The sequence below is a fragment of the Pan troglodytes genome, chromosome 10 (assembly GCF_028858775.2).
Source record: "Pan troglodytes isolate AG18354 chromosome 10, NHGRI_mPanTro3-v2.0_pri, whole genome shotgun sequence".
Taxonomy (NCBI): Eukaryota; Metazoa; Chordata; class Mammalia; order Primates; family Hominidae; genus Pan; species Pan troglodytes.
The window spans coordinates 29,912,993-29,919,173 of NC_072408.2; the positions used below are offsets into that span (position 1 = coordinate 29,912,993).

General features: G+C 38.0%; 1 long non-coding RNA gene across 1 annotated transcript; it reads left to right on the forward strand.

The window, feature by feature from the left end:
• The first annotated feature begins 222 nt into the window (after positions 1-222).
• On the forward strand, positions 223-5,743 carry LOC134807556 (uncharacterized). The gene is made up of 2 exons (XR_010148278.1): positions 223-549; positions 4,546-5,743. It is a non-coding gene; the product is annotated as an uncharacterized LOC134807556 (long non-coding RNA).
• Positions 5,744-6,181: the final 438 nt, after the last annotated feature.

Here is a 6,181-nt window from a genome sequence, read left to right on the forward strand (position 1 = left end):
TTGTGCCAGGCACACTGCTAAATTGGGGCACAATACATGGACATGTATTGTAATAAAGAGGACATGACCCAAATGTTTCAGAAAATTTAAGCTTATAAAATTTGATGCCAGTAAACTCTTGGAATTGTTTAAATATAGTAGGCTTTTCTTATTTTTCTCAATAGTTTATTGAAAAGTTGGTAGATAACTTTAAATGCTTAAAATTTCTTAACAGCTAAGAAAGATATGAATTGAAAGATGTCATTCATGATCTTTGTTGCCTTTGGTGTAGGTATGAATAACAATAGCATTTGTGAGGGAAAAGTGAATATGTACATTTTTATTCATAAAATAAAAAAAATTGCAAACAACCAGTTAAGCCACTGACAATATCAGCCTAAATACAGTAGCTGAATTATTTACGTTTTTTTTTTTTTTTTTTTTTGAGATGGGATCTCACTCTGTCACCCAGGCTGGAGTGATTGGCACAAGTGTGGCTCCGCTGCAACCTCCACCTCCCAGGCTGAAGCGATTCTCCCACCTCAGCCTCCCCAGTAGCTGGGACTACAGGTGGGTGCCACCACGCCCAGCTAATTTTTGTATTTTTGTAGAGACAGGGTTTCGCCATGTTGCCCAGGCTGGTCTCAAACTCCTGGACTCAAGTAATCCCCCTGCCCCAGCCTCCCAAAGTGGCGGGATTACACGCGTGAGCCACCACACCCGGCCTAATGTAGACATTTTTTATGATTTTTGAAAAAGGGGGCCAGGCACCAAATTCTAACAATTTGGGAGGCTGAGGCAGATGGATCACCTGAGGTCAGGAGTTTGAGACCAGCCTGACCAACATGGTGAAACCCTGTCTCTACTAAAAATACAAAGTTAGCTGGGCATTGTGGCAGGTGCCTGTAATCCCAGCTACTTGGGAGGCTGAGGAAGGAGAATCGCTTGAACCTGGGAGGCAGAGGTTGCAGTGAGTCAAGACCACACCATTGCACTCCAGCCTGAGCAAGAAGAGCGAAACTCCATCTCAAAAAAAAAAAAAAAAAGTCTACATTCGTGATATTACACAGTTGGCACTTATTTACATTTTGGCAGCATTGTCAGGTAGAGACCAATGCCAGGGTTATGTTCATGTTTTCTGTGGCTGATAACCTCTAATTTGATTCTGTTGATAGTAGCTTTGAGCTTTCATCCAGAGCCTCTCTGATGTTAGGATTTTCACTTCATTGTGTCCAGTCATGAAGTTTGTCCATTCAGGATTTAACTTGAAAGTTAACAAAATCAAAAATCAAAGCACCATTACCAAAAAACATATTTGGGAATCATGTTCTCAAGTGTCACATGGCCTCTGGAAAGGCGACTGCTGAAGAGAAGTTTACTGGCACAGTGTTGTCAGTACCCTCTAAGGCACTGAGTTCCTGAACACTGCCAGCAAGATTCTCCCCACCTCCAAATATTGGCAGGAAATTTAGACTAGCATTTCAAAATTAGTGCAGGGGTATGGTCACATCTTTGGCACTTTATTTTTAAAGATTACAAATCGAGAAGTATAGCATAGTCCTTTTATCTTTTAAATAATTAGCTTATTTTTTTGAAATTTGTTATCTTTTTGACTGACATTTTCCAGAGAATTGCTGTAAAGCCACAAGATGGAGCTCAAGCTAAGCACCAAATCATTTTGGAATTAGATTGAGTGAGCTAAATCACATTAGGAATTGAATGTAACACTTTTTGTGTTTTAAGAAATTAAGTCTGAAATCAAAATATAATTTAAAGATGATCAAAACTGCTTCAAGTATTAACTCATTTAATCTGCCCAGCAATCTCATGAGTTTGGTACTAATGTTATCTGAGTTTGGTACTAATGTAATCTCTGTTTACACATGGGGAAACTGAGGCACACAGGCCATACAACTAAAACTGAAATCTGGGATTCAAATTTAGGCAGTGTGGCTCTAGAGCCTATACTCTTACAATGCCATTCTGCCTCTCAAGGATGTGCAAACTCTTGCTAAGAGAGAAAGGTGATTTTAGGATAGAATACCTATTTTTGGGTCAACCTGTGATAGATTGGGTTCATGTGGGCTCAGGATCAGATAAAGAGCAGGTTTAAGTAGAATAATGATGTACAGAACCCTCCTCAAATCTCTAGGCCTAAGGCAGACTGGATTTCCTCAGGTGACACTTCATTAGGAATGGGCTGACCAATCCAAAAGGGGAAGGTGTAGGCCATGATCAGTAGTTGCCCAAGGTACTAATCAGAGAAGAAATGCAAACTGCAGTTGAAGCTCTAAGGTAGAATCAAGTAGTGGTTTTGACCACATCCTGTTTTCTACTGTCACATTAGTGTAGATATCTCTTCCCACTATGTAATTCACATCAAATAAGGATGCAGCAGTATATATTTGCTTATTAGGAAATTCAGATATTTTCAAAATTTGGATCCGTGTTTCTGGAATATGGCTTAAGAGTTGGAGAAGAAAAATAGCTATAAATGACTTGAATCAAGTATCTGAAATGGACTGGTGGTGATGGTGAGGGGCAGCAATGTGTAATTTAGGGAAGTGCTGACCACAACATAAAATTGGGAGGAATCTAAGGCATTGCCAAATTTATAAATACTACAATAGAAATGCAGATGCTAAGCTGTTGGCTAATCTTACTAGTTAAGTGACTAACTTCTGATGCCATCTGGCAGAGTGATTCAAATTTGTGCTAGACACAAAATATATGTCTTTTTCCCTCTATTTGCCTGCATGTATTAATAAAAACACCGTTGCAGTAGACACATACCAATTTTACAAGGAAATGTTTAGGGGTGAGGTGGGACTGTTAAATACTTACATCAGGTCAAAGGTCACTCTGCTGTTTCCAGAGGACTGTCAGGTAGCCAGGAGGCCCGGGGCCACTTTTGGGCCTGCTTACAAAACCCTAAATTTTCCGCAGTTGAATGCCAAGAGTCTTTTGCAGTTATTTTAGAGCAGGGGAAAAAATACAATGTGTTGCCAAATGAGCTTAATTTGGTAGGCAAGCAGTAAAAATAACCCAACAGCCAACATTTAGAGAATGCGTACTCTCTTAAATGCTTTACGTGTATTATTTAATCCTTAAAACACTGTGGGATCAATACTTTAATTATCCCTATTTTCAGATGAGAAAACAGTTTGAAAGGTTAACTAAATTTACCCAAAGTCATGCAACTGCTAAGTAGTGAGCAAGCCGCCTGTCCCAGAGTATAGAATGAATACCTACGATGGAAAGCTACAGAGAGACAGACTTTTATTTGATTTAAGGAAGCGCCTTCTAACCAAGATTTTGGGAGCTGAAATGGGCACCTTGGGAGCCTTGAGGTGTCAGTCTAAGGTGGGCAGGCATTTGGTTGGAATGTAGCAAAATGGATTCAAACATTGTACAGTTATCCTTCAGAATCTATCGGGGATTGGTGCCAGGATCTTCACAGATACCAAAATCCACAGATGCTCGAATCGCTTACATAAACTGGTGAAATATTTGCATATAACCCATGCCCATCCTCCCATATATAGTCATATGTCACTAAATGACTGGGATGTGTTCTGAGAAGTGTGTCACTAGGTAATATCGTTAATCATTGTGTGAATATCATAGACTGTACTTACACAAATCTAGAGGGTATAGCCTACTACACTTAGGCTATGTGATATAGCCTATTGCTTCTAGGCTACAAATCGGTCAAGCAAGTTACTGTACTGAGTACTGTAGGCAATTGTATCATAATGGGAAGTATTCGTGTATCTAAACATAGAAAAGTTACAGTAAAAATACAGTGTAAAAGATTAAAAAATGGTACACCTGTACCACTTATGAATAGTGCTTGGAGGACTCGTGCTTGGGGTGAGTCAGTGAGTAAGCCATGAGTGAATGTGAAGGCCTCAGACATGACTGTATACTGCTGTAGATTTTTTTTTTTTTTTTTGAGATGGAGTTTCACTCTTGTTGCCCAGGCTGGAGTACAATGGCGCAATCTCAGCTCACCTCAACCTCCACCTCCTGGGTTCAAGCAATTCTCCTGCCTCAACCTCCCGACTAGCTAGGATTACAGGCATGCACCACCACGCCCGGCTAATTTTGTATTTTTAGTAGAGATGAGGTTTCTCCATGTTGGTCAGGCTGGCCTTGAACTCCTGACCTCAGGTGATCCACCTGCCTCAGCCTCCCAAAGTGCTGCGATTACAGGCGTGAGCCACTGTACTCGGCCTGCTGTAGGCTTTATATACACTGTGCACTTAGGCTACATAAACTTATAAAAAACTTTCTTCAATAATAAATTAACTTTAGCTTCCTGTAACTTTTTTACCTTATAAACGTTTTAATTTTTTAAACTGTATGACCCTTTTGTCATAACACTTACCTTAAAACACAAATACATTGTACAGCTGTACACAAATATTTTATATTTTTATAAGCTTTTTTCTATTTCCACAATTTTTAATTTTTTAATTTCTTTTTTTACTTCTTAAGTTTTTTTGTTAAAAACTAAGACACAAACACATTAACCTCCATCTACACTGTCTTCCACCTCCACAGCTTGTCCCACTGCAAGGCCTTCAGGGGCAGTAACAGGCATGGAGCTGCCATCTCCTATGAGAGCAACACCTTCTTGTGCAATACCTTCTGGAGGACCTGCCTGAGGCTGTTCACAGTCAACTTTTTCTTTAAGTAGAAGGAGTACACTCTAAAATAAAAAGTATAATAAAGCCATAAACCGTAGTCATTATTATCAAGTATTATGAACTGTACATAATTGTATGTGCTATACCTTTATGACTGACAGCACAGTAGGTTTGTTTACACCAGCATCACCACAAACACGTGAGTAATGCATTGCACTGTGATGTTAAGATGGCTACAGTGTCACTGGGCCATAGGAATGTTTCAGCTCTACTGTAATCTTATGGGGCCACTGCCTATATTGACTGAAATGTCATCATGCAATGCATGACTGTACTTTAAATCATCTCTAGATTACTTATAATACAATGAAAATGCTATGTAAATAGTTGTTATACTGTATTTAGGGAATAATGATAAGAAAAAAAGTCAGTACATGTTCAGTACAGATGCAACTGTAGTTTTCTTTTGAATATTTTTTATCTCAGGACGAAGCCCCAAATGCAGAATTCATAGATACAGAGGGCCAACTGTTCTTGGAATTTGGGTTGAAAGCTGTTAAAGTTCTTTTCAGCCAAAAAAAAAAAATGCCTTGTAATAAATTGTCATGTTTGAAATGTATCATGCTTGTTTTGCTCTACATGGTTTTTTGGTACTACATAACCGTAGACTTAAGTATCTTTTTGGTGGAAATAAAATATGAAATCTCTTTAATTTTGTTAATGTTAGGTCTGGTATTCATTCCATTAAGTTCCACTTTAAAGTATGGAAAAATGTTATAAACATCTGCTTTAAACAATGAATGGTACTGCAATAGTCCTGTAAAAAAAATGAATGGCGTAAAGTCCTTCGAATTTTCATTTAAAGAATGGCATAGCTTTATAATACATTAAGTTTTTAATATGCGGAATGTATTTAATATCCTAAAGCGATGAATTGTCTTGGCATTATGCTATCTTATGAAACACTTTCTTACTCTCACATTGTGTCTTTATAGTTTTCAATATCAGCAAAACCTCTAAATAGTCTTAGTTGGGTGTTGTGTATCATTGTACAGTAACTGTTAGTACATGTGGTAGTTCTGATCCATGTAATAAAGTACATTTGTCATGTATCTTGTGATCTGCATACCTTTCAGCTGTTACTTCATAAATCTGTTCCATCAGAGAACTGCTTTGTACAGCAGTGGTTGAAGCTGCTTTTAATAAACTAATATTTTGTGTCTTTTATATGTAATCAACAGGGAGTATTACAGACTTGTGCCTCTGTGGAGAAACTTTCCACTAAACTAGTTTTCTCTTGACAATAATGGAAAAAAAAATTGCATGGGAAAAGCACAGATGTTCAAGAACATATGTTGTTTGCTCCTAAAAGTCATCTTTTGTATTATTATGGATATATTTTTTTTAATGCTTTAGAGAAGAAATGGTTTGAGATATGTGATCAGGAGAAGACAGTTACAAATCTTATTGAGAGACCAACATTGGGTGCTATTTGTTAAAATTCTAAAATCCATCTCCTTGCTCTCACAAAGAGATAATGTTCTTGAGCA